Source organism: Budorcas taxicolor, chromosome 6 (assembly GCF_023091745.1).
Source record: "Budorcas taxicolor isolate Tak-1 chromosome 6, Takin1.1, whole genome shotgun sequence".
NCBI lineage: Eukaryota > Metazoa > Chordata > Mammalia > Artiodactyla > Bovidae > Budorcas > Budorcas taxicolor.
Window position 1 is genome coordinate 44,187,636 of NC_068915.1, and position 15,878 is coordinate 44,203,513.

A 15,878-nucleotide genomic window follows, 5' to 3' on the forward strand; every position below is an offset into this window, starting at 1 on the left:
AGCATCTTGGCTGCATGAAAATAAAGCACATCTGCCCCTTTGATGTCCTTGTGTTTGTGCTGGATATTTACAATAATTTGTATATAGGATGTCCCTTTACTTTATCCCAAACAGTTCTCCAATAAATAACTCATTCACTCCCTTTTTTTTCCTTTTTTTTGGCCGAGCCGCACAGTATATAGGATCTTAGTTCCCAAACCAGGGATCAAACCCGTGTCCCATGCACTGGAAACACAGAGTCTGGATCTCCAGGGAAATCCCTCATTCCTTCTTTGAACAAATATTTTATCAAGCACCCTTTCTACTCCAGGTACAGTTCTGGGTAGTGGAATTATGTCACTAACAAGATGGTCCCATCACTACTTTCAGGAGCTGACGTTACTGCATTTGCAGTCACAGATGATCAACAAGTAAGCAAATAAAAAGGTCATTTCTAGAGGCAATATATATACTAAGAATATAACAGAGTACAATAAAAATATGAAAGAAAATGCACAAGAAGTTCAGGAGTAGAGGGCTGTCCCTTCAGTACTGTGGTCAAGGAAGACTTTTCTGAAAGCTGATGTGTGAGTCTGAGGAAGGACAGCCAGTCATGGGAAGGGCACTCCCAGCAGAAGGAACAGCACATGCAAAGGCTCAGAAGCAAGAATAACTCGGCAGGTCCGGGTACACAAAGATACAGGCAAGACGAGTGGATGGTCTCGATTTTACCAAGGATGAAACAGAAGGCCCAGACAGGATTTTGTGAAAAGTCACTAGTCTCAAATTCAGACCTCCTCTTCACACCTCTTCCCAACATTACAGCCTGTGCTTCTCAGGTTAAAAGATTCTGCCTCAAGCTTTGGTACAGAGTTCTGAGTGGCTCTTGGCAAGCCCAGCCTAAGAAATGGGCTGCATTTGCGACTGGCTTCTCTTCTGGATTTCACAACATTAAAAAAAAAAAAAGAAAGACTACACAGTGAAGATGGTAAATTATCAACCGAAAGAAGTTGTTTTAGATTCTTCTGACATACTTACCTCTGTCCTGAGCAGGGGAATTCGAGAAAGCTTTCTGGAACCATAAACTATTAACACTCCCATAAAAGAGTGCTTTATACTTTTTCAAGACCAAATGGCCTCAATTCAAGCTCTGCCAATGCCTTTACCAGCTGTGTGACGTTGGTCTCGCTCTGTGCTGAGGTTTCTTCTTTGGTGAAACGGGAACTAATAGCAAAACCAGTGCTGTCCAGCTGCTGTGAGCAGTAAGTGAGGGAATCCATGCGAGGTGCTGGCTAGGACAGGGCCAAGTGCAATTAATGTCCTTGGATGATGTTTATCAACATTATTTCTCTAGGAACAAGTCCACCAAGATGAGAAGTAGATCCAAAGAAAAACCTTTTCACCCTTTTTTTTTCTTATTTGTAGAGGGCCTTCTGGAGAACAGCTATTACATATTTAGCATTCGTAGTTTTCTTGTCTCTTTTGCCTAGAAGTGCCTAGTGGGCAGAGAATGTGTCTTTCTAATTAACTTTCAACAGCGCCTGGCACACAACAGTACTGCCAAAGGAGCCGGGTGGCTCCCCCAAAAAGAACACTACCTCCTCTATAAATATCTGCCACTTGGTATGAGGATAAAATGAGATGACAGATAAGAGCACACTGTGGAACTACAGTCCCTTGTAGGAACAAGACATAATTGCTTTAATAATAAATAATCATAATAAGGAAGATCAATACACACTGGATGAATTAGCCCCAAGTCCACTTCTGTTCTGGAACAGTAACTTAACAGTTCTAAGCATTTCTTACAGCGTCATCACAAAAGTCCCCACTCTGTTATATAGGTCGGACCTTGCTTCTGATTCCCACATCTCCCTGGCACCGTCTCTTTTTGAGCGTCCTCTGGAATTCCATACGACGGGAGCAACAGCTGTGTTAGGCCAACCCATCATTCATCTTGGCGCCCCTCGCTGTAACTCAAAAAGCCTGTGATCAATTGGAAACCACCTCTGATGGTAGGAGGCGGCCCAGCAGCCTGAATTTACAACAAAGCCCTGCCTGCAGAAATCTTCCTGTCACCTGCAGGCCACATAAACCATTAGCATCCCCGCCATCGCGCGCGCGGTCAATGAGCTACACAGGCATTTCAAAACCAAGCACTTTGCCGCTATTTATGGGCCAAGTCAGGGATTCCAGCAGCTCTCTGATTTTCTTGTCGGCCTGCCAGAAGAGAAGCTACAAAGAACAGCTGCGTTACCCACCCTCCTACAGTTTGAACGTTTGAAGAAAATTAAAAGAAAAATCCCCAAACATTAAAAGGTGCTGCTCCCTGACATCAGGTTCTCCTTGCGGTGTTTCTCTGGCCCTGCAAACACTTTTAGCTCCTGTGCCGGCCACTGTCTAATGCTAAAGAGGAAACTGACAACAGAATATCATTTTTGTCTAATTGCCCTACGCAGAACTCTCACCAAAGGCAAGCCACAGTGGAATATTCTTATTTTTAGAACACTACCGGTTTTAACATTTTAGCAGCCACATGATCTCTTAGAACCACAATGGTCCTAAATGAACCATTGTACCCCATTCCCAGAAACAGATAAATATAGAGATACATATATATTTTTAAATAAGCCCTTTACCCTTACACAAGCTGATAAAAATAGACTCAAAAGCCATCCCCACATCTATTTATAAGTACAACGTATACACATGGGATATTTAAAGTGCAGACTGGTCCTCCGTAATCAGTTTTTTTCACTTGCATAGAAAATTAAGTAAAGGTCAACACAATGAAACATTTTCTAAGTCACTCCTGTTTATTAGGAAGTTCAGGATAATAGGCTCCAACGTGGGAAAAAAAAAAGTCAATGCAATCTAAAAATAACAAAAGGTGCATAACAAATTTGTCCTCATTTTGTTCTTAATAGAAGGTGTTTCTGGCGCACTGGCGAGAATGACCTAGCAAACCCATCACCTTGTACAGACAATTTATTCCTTTATCAGGCAGTCATCAGGGAGGGATTTTGTTTTGCATTGTCTCAACATAAAATGGAATGCCGAGCCTGCTTTCCCTGACACCGTAAGGGAGGCTCTTTTGTCAAGAAACCTTTCTAAAAGACGACTGATCAAAACCAAGAAGATGAGACCCAGACATGTTCCTCCTGCCGCCCGCCAGCACTGCCCCTCTGCTGGATAACAGAACCTCTCAAAGAGCTAAGTCCCAAGTTGGACCATTGCTCTCAGTGCCATCGCTTCACCAGAAACACTCAGAATGTTCTCCCCAAGTTAACTGGTTCGTGAGACCTGAAAGCCCTGAGCTTACAAGGCAAGAATGCGCCCTGTCAATTTTTCAGCTGTAAACTGAAGGGAGGAAAGATATGGAGGTTGCACTGTGGCCACCAAGCAAAGTGCCAGGAGATCAAAGGAGTGTGTAGGAGCCACCCACAACAGTCACCTCTTCCTCTGCACCTCATTATTTCAACAAGCCCAATAAAAAGCTGAAGACCTGCTACCTTTACAACAACATAGTGTACACACTTGACCAAAATAAATCATAAACAGCAACTGATGGGATGATTTTAATTGGGGTAATAAGGTGCATGTTTTCATAAGGGAGAGGAAATGAAAAAAAAAATGGATGCTTTGACCCATTTTTCTGTGTCCGGAATGAGTTCTGGAGACGCGAATTCTGCATGAGCCATCCTTGGCCCTGCAAGCCCATCTCCCACAAAATCCACCCCATCTTCACTCTTAAACACATCCAAAATCATCTTCTTGTAAAACGGGCCTGAGCTGCCGCCATCTGAAACATATTCTTTAAGTCTTAAGCTCTTCCCTGGTCCTCACAAGTCCCCTTCTTAGATTACAAGAATACCCAGCACAGATCTGACTCTGTAAAAGGCCTGAGAGCAGTGCAAGAACCAGAGGAAGGCAGCTGAGACCAAGAGAGGGAAAACTCTCACAGGCACAGAATACCAGCTATGTACCAGAAACCTTACATGTATTGTTTCATGTAATCTTTGCAAAAACTCTTAAAGTAGACATTTAAAACCGCCATCTGGTCCCACTTCAGCCAGGCCAGCTGGCAGGGATATGGGTCAGAGTGACTCAGAGAAACTAGACAGGGAGAGTCCTTCCACGGACCCTGTCAGAGGCAACAGCATGATATTCACAACCAAGATTCAACGCATGCTGACTTTGTATTAATCCCTGTACATTATGTGCAATCTCTCATTTTGTCCTTGTAAGAATTTTCAGTAAGCTTTGCTTCCATTTTAAAGATTAGAAAATCAAGACTTAGGATTAAGTAATTTGCCCAAGGTCTCACAGCTATTAATGGCAAAGCCTGGCTTCAAACCATCTCATTGGACTCCTCTGTTTCACTCTCTCCAGCAGTAACAAGCATGAAATAATTTAGGTTCCTGGTCATCATTCCAGCAAGCTACTTAACCTCTCTGGTTCTGTTTCCTCATCTGAAAAACAGAGATAGTAATAACTTTCAGTCAGAGTTGCTGTAAGGTTATACATCTGGGCCCTCCAGTGTGGCTGCATCAGAGCCAAGCACATGGGTGGCTGAGGGTACGATGTTTGGCCTCTTCAGACAGCTGGCTTTGGCCAGGAAAAGGCCAGCGTGAAAGTACATGGGCTTCTGGCTATTAGAATGACGTCTTCTTCCTCCATCCCTGTGTTCCAGTGAAACACCAACTATACCTCAGGGAGTGTTGAGCCTGATCATCCTTCTCAGGGGTCCCACTCACTAGAGTTCACCTCCAGTCCCTTCCTGCTCCTCATCTTCATTACAGTAAGTTGCCTAAGCACAACTGTTAGCAACCAGAGAAACATCGCTGAGGGTTCAGACAACTACCACCGAAATAGAGAAGCAGATCCAGCCAGAGACCCCATTGGCATGCCCTCAGGCCCAGGGGCCATCCCTGCCAGGCATGGGCTCCCCACATCTGCCCCTTATTCTTTCTGGACAGCCCATGGACTGCAGAGAAAAACACAAGCCCCATCCACAGCTATATATTTTAAATAGCATCTCCTCTCTGCAGCCCTACGTGGGAGGGAAACATATGGTCCTACATTCATTATACTCCTGAGTTTAGGTTTGAAACATCATATTTTCATTACAAATAAGCTTTGATGACACTGCCTATTGCAATAATTTCAACGCATGGTTAATTTTATCTGCGGCAGTGGTAAGAGTGGCATACCAATTTACTGCCAGAGGAGAACAATCTGATTTTAGCATCTTAACCCTGAACTTGAGTTCCCTTTGTTCCCGAGAACCTCATTTTAGCAAGACTCCAAGCGACGGGGAAGAGCACGTCACTGACGGTGACTCAAAGGGTGGAAAAGTTGGGGGGGGGGGGAATGCACTGAGGAACTTCAGTTCTCGAGTTGGGAAAGGGGAGGGGAAGAAGGTGGCAGAGAGTTTGGGGTCAGCATGACCATGTGCTTAGAACTTCAGAGAGCATGTCAAGACTGCACAATTTGACTGGAGACCTGGCAAGAGCAGATTTATTTGTGAGGCTCCTTTCTGTTGCATCTGACTTTGGGCCAAGCCAGGAAGCAGCAAGAAAAGCCTCACTCGTGGAGACCTTAGCTCTGGGCCAGGAAGTTCACAGCGAAAGTAACATGCAGATAATGTTGCTAGAGGAGGGGGTGGAAAGAAAGGTATGCTCACTTCTGGCTCCTCTGTAGGAGCCAGAATATATGTGTATATATATACACATTGTTGTTCAGTTGCTAAGTCATGTCCAACTCTTGCAACCCAATGGGCTGTATCCCACCAGGCTCCTCTGTCCATGAGATTTCCCAGGCAAGAACACTGGAGTGGGCTGTCATTTCCTTCTCCAGGGGATCTTCCCAAACCAAGGATCCAACCTGTGTCTCCTGCACTGTAGGCAGATTCATTACCACTGAGCCACCTGATTCTATATATTATATAATCTGTGATTGTATATATTATATATAATTTGTAATTATATGTATATAATTATATATATATGTATATTTATATATACATATACCATGCTAAGCTCAGCTGTGTCTGACTCTTTGTGACCCCATGGACCTCAGCCCACCAAGCTCCTCTGTCCATTGAATTTCCCACACAAGAATACTGGCATGGATTGCCATTTCTACTCCAAGGGATCTTTCAGACCCAGGGAATGAACCCACGTCTCCTGAAGCTCCTGCATTGGCAGGCAGATTCTTTATCACTGAGATACCTGGGAAGCCCCAATATATATATTATATATAATCAAATCTATATTTCTTTTAATTATATAATAATTATGTGGTTATATAATTTTATGTATGTGTATTATATATAAAATTATATATTGCTGTACATTGTGTATATTATATGAAATATATAAGTATATATACTGAAATATGTTATATATTATTATTTCAACCAAATTGCCTCCTTCTTACTTGGCAAACTGTTCTCCAGCCATTTGACTATATTTCATTTTCATTCTTCCATCATTCAACAAACACTTGAGGTACTGAGGCCTTGCTAAGTACCACAAGGTATTGGGAAAAGAAAAGGGTACTGAAAATACGGTGCCTGTCCCCAAGCTACCCAGAGCTAGCGAGACACAGGGCAGAAGGAACCAATTGCGAGATGTGATAAGTTGTTCAAATGTACCAAGATTTGTGAAGAAGTAGTAAGTGACTCTTCCTGGGGACTCAGAGAGGTCTTCAAAGAGGTGGTTAAATAGAAATTGAATCCCCCCAATTTAAGAGGAGTTAACCAGAATGATGCCACCAGAGAGAGCAGCCCTTACCGAGGCTCAGAGGCTAAATCCAGCGTAGTGCTGACATTTGAGGAACTATAGGTACAGGAAAACTCCAGGATAACACATTGTGCAATAATGTGAATTTGAATATAATTAGGAATCAGCTCCTGCCCTGTCTCTAGTCCTAGTCCTCAAACAGGGGCAGCTAAAGTTCTTTACTCTGTGTGTGTATGTGCACATCTGCCTGTATGTATGCGTGTGCAATGGCGTTCATACACATAAAGGAAGGCAGATGCTGGATTCCACATACCAAGTATCCTCGCATCCCAACTGCTCTAGAGTGGGCCAAAGAAACAGATGACACTAGCTAAGATCCCCAGAATTACTGCTGTTATCTTGACCAGAATGGTTTCCATCAAGGACTAAGCCAGAGTGGACCTCCACCACCAGGTGGGGCCAAACTACAGGTGGGGCTGACATGGATTTGGGTCTCATGGCAAAATCCCTGAACCTGTGCGCCTCGCTGCGCTGGCTCTCCCGGTCATTTCATCCACCACATAACCAATGCCCCCTCATTCTGCACAGCTGACTTTTGGAAATCCACTGATTACATGACAGAAAGTTTTGCTATAGTGGGTTCGGTGTGAGTAGCACTGGGGCTGGTGGGAATGGCGTGCAGGGTAGAAGATAAGCATGGAAGCAAAGCCCTGATTATTTAGAGTTGCATATTCTATGCTGAAGAGTTTGCACATTATCTTAAGGTCCAAGGGGGAACCAGTAAGCAACTATAAGCCAGGGGTTCAGTGGCTGTGCACAGATGCAGTTTGGCCTATGAAAGTTTTCAAAATCAAGATACTCTGTATAAACCTGGATCTTTCCTTAAGAAGCTGGGTTGATTTCCCCATTAGCTGGAATAGCACTGCTCTCGTCAGATGGAATATGCTCTCCTAGTCACCACAGGCCCCATCAGACCTAATCAGATTTGTGCCTTTGGTAAGCCTAATCTCTGCAGGAACCTAGGTTTTCTTTAAAAAAAAAAAAGAAAGAAAGAAAGAAAAAAACTGAAAGAAAAGAAAGAGAACAGCAGCTCTGAAAGAATCAAATTTGCATGTTACAAAAATCACTCAAGCAGCAGTGTCCAGAATGGGTGACAGGAATGGGGAGGGATTGGAGGCAGAAGAAACTGTCGGAAGGTTACAATACTCATCAAGGTTTCCCAAGGAAAAATGTCAGAAATGGCTCTGACTACACCTTCAGTAAGCACATGGTAGCTAGATACACTATCTCACAGTGCTAACCCATAACCCCATAATCTAAATGCAAATGTCGAGGTGTCATAGCAGCACCACAGTTTAACAATACTGATGGGAAACAAAATAAATACCAAAGCAAACACACCAGTCAGAAGTAAAGTAAATTAATAGTACAGCTTAGCTGGGATCACAAATGAATCACTCTAAAAGCAATTTTGTCCTGTTGTAAAATGAGATAAACACCTACTTGCCAGTTATTTTAGGAATAACACAAATCAGCCCATCTGTCTTAATTCAGTGGTACTCATCATACATTTTTTAAAGTTATCACTTCCTCAAGAGTCATCCTATTGATGCCAACAGTCACCTTACATTGACAATCTGTGGCATGACCTGCAATTCAGTGTCACTTCAAACCAGCAGTAAAATCCTGAGCTATGGCCAGAAGTGACTAGTTCTCTGGAAAGGCAGGGAGGGGAAGCCCTCAGTAGCTGGCGGGAAGTGAAGAAGTGAAGTGAAGTAGCTCAGTCGTGTCCGATTCTTTGCGACCCCATGGACTGGGTAGCCCACCAGGCTCCTCCATCCATGGGATTCTCCAGGCAAGAATACTGGAGTGGGTTGCCATTTCCTTCGCCAGGGTATCTTCCAGACCCAGGGATCGAACCCAGGTCTCCCGTGTTTCAGGCAGACACTTCAACCTATGAGCCACCAGGGAATGACATTGGAGAGGCTGCTGAAGGTAGGAATACATTTTTTAGGAATGAAATGCAAATGTTAGTACAGACAACAATTTACTGCAAACTAAATTACTAATCAATATCTGATAGTGGGACAGTCTGTCCACTGAGGTTGTTAAGAGCCATGTTCAACCTATAATGGGAGATGCTAGAAAGGGAGCCTGCTTGGTTTAAATTGTATCTGTGTTTTGTGCTCAGATATAAATAAGCTTGCTGATGGTATCACTGTCTCAGATTTATGGTAAACATGAGAGAGCACAAGAATTTCAGGAAACCTCCCTGGGTCTTGCAACTTCTCAGAGTAAATACTTTCTCTTCCCTCCCTGAATGAAAAAAAAAAGGGTGGGGGGTGGGGATGAAAGTCCAGAGAAACTCCTGAAATTCACAGAAACTTAAGACTCCAAAGAAAACCACTGGGTCAGACAGCCTGAGGTTAGGGCAGCACTATGGAAATATCTCAAAATATGTCTTATGACCAACACCAACAGAATGCAGAATAATTGATCTCCTGCTCTATAGAGTCCAACAATGGTATTTTACACATCTTAAATTAATCATGATGGGGATCACATAATTAACTCCCACTTATCATCATTCTGGACTCTCAAGAAACTTGCCAGGTCCTTTCTCTGTGAGACTGCCAACAAAATGCCTGTAAATTCATTTTCTTGTCACATACAGCAAGCACACTGGAAGGCTCCTTCACCATCCCCTTCCCCAAGGTGGTCTTCAGGCAAGTATTCACTGTCTTTCTGATTACAGAATACGGAGCTGTGGGTTCCTGACCTCCAAGTCTTCCAGAGGAGCCCCCTCATACCCCAAAGCATCTGCATTTATCTTGAAGATACTGGGCACCCTCTCTTCTCAATCTGTGAGTTCTGCAAGTCCAGCTACTGGTCTACTTCGATGATGCTACCAGGCTTCAGTGGAAAATTCCACTCCCACTCTCCTCCTTCCTCCTTCCCTACTCCCTAATATGCTTTATTTTTAATTATCTCTATAGGAGAGACCAGCAATTTACGAATAATGGCATCAAACCTGCAAAGTTGCCAAAAAGTTTATAGAATATTAAAAGTTCATGTAAGAATAATTGAGAGAGGAAGACCTCATACCCCAATTTATTACATAAGGCAATTGGCTCCTCGGTACCTTGAGGTAAGACAGAGGGTTGTGTCTTGTATATCTGACCTGCCCGCCTCCCTTGAGAGGTGGCAGAGGACTCCTTAAATAAATCAGTGAATAGGTTTCCTTGCCTCTATGAGACTGAGACCAAACCAAGAAGAGGGTAAGCTCAGAACTGTAATTTTCTAACCCCTTGGCTATAAAATGAAGGTTGCTCTTTAATCTTCACTGTACCCTGTGAGAAGTCATCATTATCCCCACTTCACAGATATGGAAAAGAACATTGACAATCAGAGAGATTAAGTAACATCCCCAGAGTGGTGGTGTTCAGTTGCTCAGTTCTGTCTGATTCTTCACAATCCTGCAGAATGCATCATGCCAGGCTTCCCCTTCTTTATCTATCTCCCAGAGTTTGCTCAAACTCATGTCCCTTGAGTTGATGATGCCATCCAACCATCTCTTCCTCTGTTGCCCTCTTCTCCTGCCCTCAATCTTTCCTAGCATCACCAGAGTAGTGACTGCCCACTGTGACAGAACCAGACTCCAAACTTGATCTCACTGATCACTTTATATCCCAGGGTAGATGCCTAACAGTGCATCAATTGATAATGACTAACTTAGACCTGGCGTGCTGCATTTCATGGGGTCGCAAAGAGTCAGACACGACTGAGTGACTGAACTGAACTGAACTTCTCCCTCGGTGAAAGTTGACACAGTAATTTAAATCATTGACTGGACCTGGCTTCCTACCACACATAGACACAATCATTTTTCACATGGGTAAATTACCCAAAAGGTCTTCTAAGTCAACTAATCAGTAATGCCCTTTGCAGACAGAAGTTATACGAGGGACAGAATCATTTCTCTAGCTCCTCAAATGAAACATACCTTAAAGGGGCCAAGAGATGGTGAAGCTTTATTCGGCTTGTATGGTCTCAAGAGGACTCAGTAGAAGCCTGGTAGCAGGAAGAGATTGGTACTTTGCTTAGTCATCCCAGGATAAGTGCATCTCAGAGGTGATGAGGCAGGAACCAGGTGAGTTTTCCTGGCTTTTTTCCCCAGCTCAACAATGATGTCCAGGGTCTGCTTAGCCATGAAGTCAGGAAGCCCCAAAGATTATTCCATGTAGATAAAATCATCAGCAGAGGTGGGAAAAATGTGAGGTGCGTGCAGGGCTCTGACAACAGTGCTGATGATAATAATTATGACTTCCCAAGGGCTGTGTTCCAGGCACATTACCTGTAAATTTCAACCCTGGAGCTCTTGAGTGAATGAGCCATCACAGAAGCAAGTTGACCAGTCAGTTTCCTGGATACAATTACCTTTTTACGCTGAGGTTCAAGAAAACTCAAGGCATCAAGAGGACTTCGGGGCACCACACCTAATACCTGGAGCCCCTCTCTCCAAGTTCCATTTGTAGAAGGACAAGTTACCGGAGTGGCCATTTTCCATGCCTGAACCAAACAGTGGGTCACTAGCAGCTAAGCCTTCCTTCACACTGTGGTGACCTCCCAAAGTCCTGGGTCACAGCTGACTAAATGAGCTGGATAATTAAAAGAGGGCATGAGCCATGCCTGAGATTTTGCTTGCCTCATCAAGAACATCATGCCCTTTTTATCAGTCCACTTGGGTTTTGTTTTTATTTTTCCCCCTTTGAAAAATGATTAGCCTCGAGAACCTTCCTAACCATGGTACTCACCACCATTAGTTGTCATGGCCTCAGTATTTGAAAAGTTTCAACTGTGCCCTGTGCTTAGAAAATTCAACTAATAAATCTTGGGGTGGGGGTGGAGGATCCAGAGCTTTGCCTGTTATTATTCTTTCAAACATTAAAAACCAAAGCCTCAAAGTGTTCTTCCAAATTTGAAGGTTTTCTATTACTTCAAATTCTTTGTTTAAAAAACATTTTTGTCTGGTGGGGAAAAGGAGATGGAGTTGGGATGGGTCATCCTTTGCAATTAAAAATTCAAGACAACTCTCAAGAATCATACAAGACATGCATATATTTTTAAATTTATAGATATTATGCATATATATACAATATACTATATAGTATAGTATATATATATACTACAGTATTCTTGCCTGGAGAATTCCCATGGACAGAGGAGCCTGGTGGGCTACAGTCCATGAGGTTGCAAAGAGTAGGACATGACTGAGAGACTAAACACACAGGTACATATATATACACACATATGGTGCATGTATATGGATATATATATATATCAATATTATATAATACAGAGATAAAGATAAACCTTCATAAAAACTTAAGTTCTATGACAGCTTTCCATTTCTTCCAAGATTTTTACAAAAATAAATCACATTTCTCCAGTACATCAGGCTCTCAAAGGCCTTCACATGCATTGACTCACCTGAGCACCAAACAACAGCAGGTAAAATTACCATCTCCACTTTAAAGATGAGGTTCAGAGAGACTAAGTGACTTGTCCAATGAAAGGCAAGATAGCCAGATCCAATTTTGACACAAACTCATCCCCCAAGAAATCTTCATGTTCCTGTTATGTACCATCACCTCCAAATTAGTTCACCTCTCCAGGCCTGAATTTCCTGATCTGTAGATATTTTAACTATTTATTCTAAATGCACCTCGAGGGGACTTCCCTGGTGGTCCACCGTTTAAGATTTCATCTTCCAATGCGTGCAGTGTCAGTTTAATCCCTGCTCAAAGGAGCTAAGATCCCACATGTCTCGAGGTCAAAAATCAAAACATAAAACAGAAACAATATTGTAATAAATTTAATAAAGCTTTAAAAAATTTAAGAAATAAATAAATCTACCTCAAGCTCTAACATCTGATGCTTCTATAAATGAAAATCAACTAATGCCACAACCTACTCAAGACTCATCCATAGTCACTCATGACCTACAAGACAGTCCAGCCTCTGTATGGGGGACAGGCCCACTCATCCCTCCAGACTCATCTCCCAAGCTTTGCCCAGACACAGCCTGTTGAGCCAGGCGTGTGCTCAGTCACTCGGCTGTGTCTGACCCTGTGGTCTGTAGCCCGCCTGGCTCCTTGCTCTGTGGGATTTCCCAGACAAGAATACTCGAGTGGGTTGCCATGCCCTTCGCCAAAGGATCTTCATGACCCAGGGATTAAACCAATGTCTCCTGCAGTGGCCGGTAAATTCATTACTATTGCGCCACCCGGGAATCCCCTGAGCTAGGTGGTCTGCACTTTATTCCCTCAGTCTGAAACACTCTCCTCACTACCACCACCACCAAAATTTTTCCCAGCAAAATCTGCTGAGATTTCCCCCACCCACTTCTAGTAGGAAGTGCTTCCTGTCTTTTTCATATAGAATGCACCACCTCCTCATCTCAGACCATTAACCACTCTGTTATCACAACCCCATTCCACTTTTTTGTCCTTCTTTACTGATACATCCACCTCCCTCGACTGACCCAAAGACCATGTCTACTATTAGAACCTAGAAAGGTATCAGGTACACAGGCCTTAGTGGAGAAATATATGTTGAACGAACAGGAAAAAAAAAAAAAAAAAAAAACTTGTCTGAAGAAGTGTTCAAATGGTTTTAATCTGAGTGCCAAAGTTCTATATAGCACCCAAAACATCATCTGCTACACTAAAAGCATTAAGAACTAACTTCACTAATTATGTTTCCACTCTATTATTACGACTATAATCAGTGAACAAAAGATAAACAAGGTCTCAGTTCAGTTCAGTCACTCAGTCGTGTCTGACTCTTTGCAGCCCAATGAATCACAGCACGCCAGGCCTCCCTGACCATCACCAACTCCCGGAGTTCACTCAAACTCACGTTCATCAAGTCGGTGATGCCATCCAGCCATCTCATCCTCGGTCGTCCCCTTCTCCTCCTGCCCCCAATCCCTCCCAGCATCAGGGTCTTTTCCAATGAGTCAACTCTTCCCATGAGGTAGCCGAAGTATTGGAGTTTCAGCTTTAGCATCATTCCTTCCAAAGAACACCCAGGACCAATCTCCTTTAGGATGGACTGGTTGGATCTCCTTGCAGTCCAAGGGACGTGCAAGAGTCTTCTCCAACACCACACTTCAAAAGCATCAATTCTTTGGCGCTCAGCTTTCTTCACAGTCCAACTCTCACATCCATACATGACCACTGGAAAAACCATAGCCTTGACTAGATGGACTTTTGTTGGCAAAGTAATTTCTCTGCTTTTCAATATGCCATGTAGGTTGGTTATAACTTTCCTTCCAAGGAGTAAGTGTCTTTTAATTTCATGGGTGCAGTCACCATCTGCAGTGGTTTTGGAACCCCCCAAAATAAAGTCTGACACTGTTTCCACTGTTTCCCCATCTATTTCCCATGAAGTGATGGGGCCAGATGCCATGATCTTCGTTTTCTGAATGTTGAGCTTTAGGCCAACTTTTTCACTCTCCTCTTTCACTTTTATCAAGAGGCTTTTTAGCTCCTCTTCACTTTCTGCCATAAGAGTGGTGTCATCTGCGTATCTGAGGTTATTGATATTTCTCCCGGCAATCTTCATTCCAGCTTGTGCTTCCTCCAGCCCAGCGTTTCTCATGATGTACTCTACATAGAAGTTAAATAAGCAGGGTGACAATATACAGCCTTGTCGTACTCCTTTGCTTATTTGGAACCAGTCTGTTGTTCCATGTCCAGTTCTAACTCTTGCTTCCTGACCTGCATATAGGTTTCACAAGAGGCAGGTCAGGTGATCTGATATTCCCATCTCAGAATTTTCCACAGTTTATTGTGATCCACACAGTCAAAGGCTTTGGCATAGTCAATAAAGCAGAAATAGATGTTATTCTGGAACTCTCTTGCTTTTTTGATGATCCAGCAGATGTTGGCAATTTGACCTCTGGTTCCTCTTCCTTTTCTAAAACCAGCTTGAACATCAGGAAGTTCATGGTTCACGTATTGCTGAAGCCTGGCTTGGAGAATTTTGAGCATTACTTTACTAGCGTGTGAGATGAGTGCAATTGTGCAGTAGTTTGAGCATTCTTTGGCATTGCCTTTCTTTGGGATTGGAATGAAAACTGACCTGTTCCAGTCCTGTGGCCACTGCTGAGTTTTCCAAATTTGCTGGCATATTGAGTGTAGCACTTTCACAGCATCATCTTTCAGGACTTGAAATAGCTCAACTGGAATTCCATCACCTCCACTAGCTTTGTTCGTAGTGATGCTTTCTAAGGCCCACTTGACTTCACATTCCAGGATGTCTGGCTCTAGGTGAGTGATCACACTATCATGATTATCTGGGTTGTGAAGCTCTTTTTTGTACAGTTCTTCTGTGTATTCTCACCACCTCTTCTTAATTACTTCTGCTTCTGTTAGGTCCACACCATTTCTGTCCTTTATTGAGCCCATCTTTGCATGAAATATTTCCTTGGTATCTCTAATTTTCTTGAAGAGATCTCTAGTCTTTCCCATTCTGTTGTTTTCCTCTATTTCTTTGCATTGATCACTGAGGAGGGCTTTCTTATCTCTCCTTTGCTGAGGAAGTTCGCATGCATCATCTCATCCAGCCCTTTCAACAACCCAACAAGGGTGGTAGTACTGTCATCCCCATTTTGAAAAAGAAGAAACTGAGGCAGAGACATTAAACACATCCAATGTTGCACTTTTTTGCAAGGGGTAAAACCAAAATTGATTCTCAGTGTTTTCTGACTCCTACACCCCACTCCTCAGCCATTAATAAGCCTTGTGAATGTGTATTACATTCACAAAGTTTTATCACACCAGAAAAAATAAAAGCCATTTTCAATATCAATTACCAAACCTCTTCAGTTTTTTGAAGAAAATGAAATCTGCTGTAAAGCTCATTTTGAAGATGGCGCAGAGTCCCCATGACTTTGCTGGGATAACAGACAGTGCTTCCCCTCTAAGCAGTTGCTACTGCTAAGTCACTTCAGTCGTGTCCGACTCTGTGCGACCCCATAAACGGCAGCCCACCAGGCTCCCCCGTCCCTGGGATTCTCCAGGCAGAATACTGGAGTGGGTTGCCATTTCCTTCTCCAATGCATGAAAGTGAAAAGTGAAAGTGAAG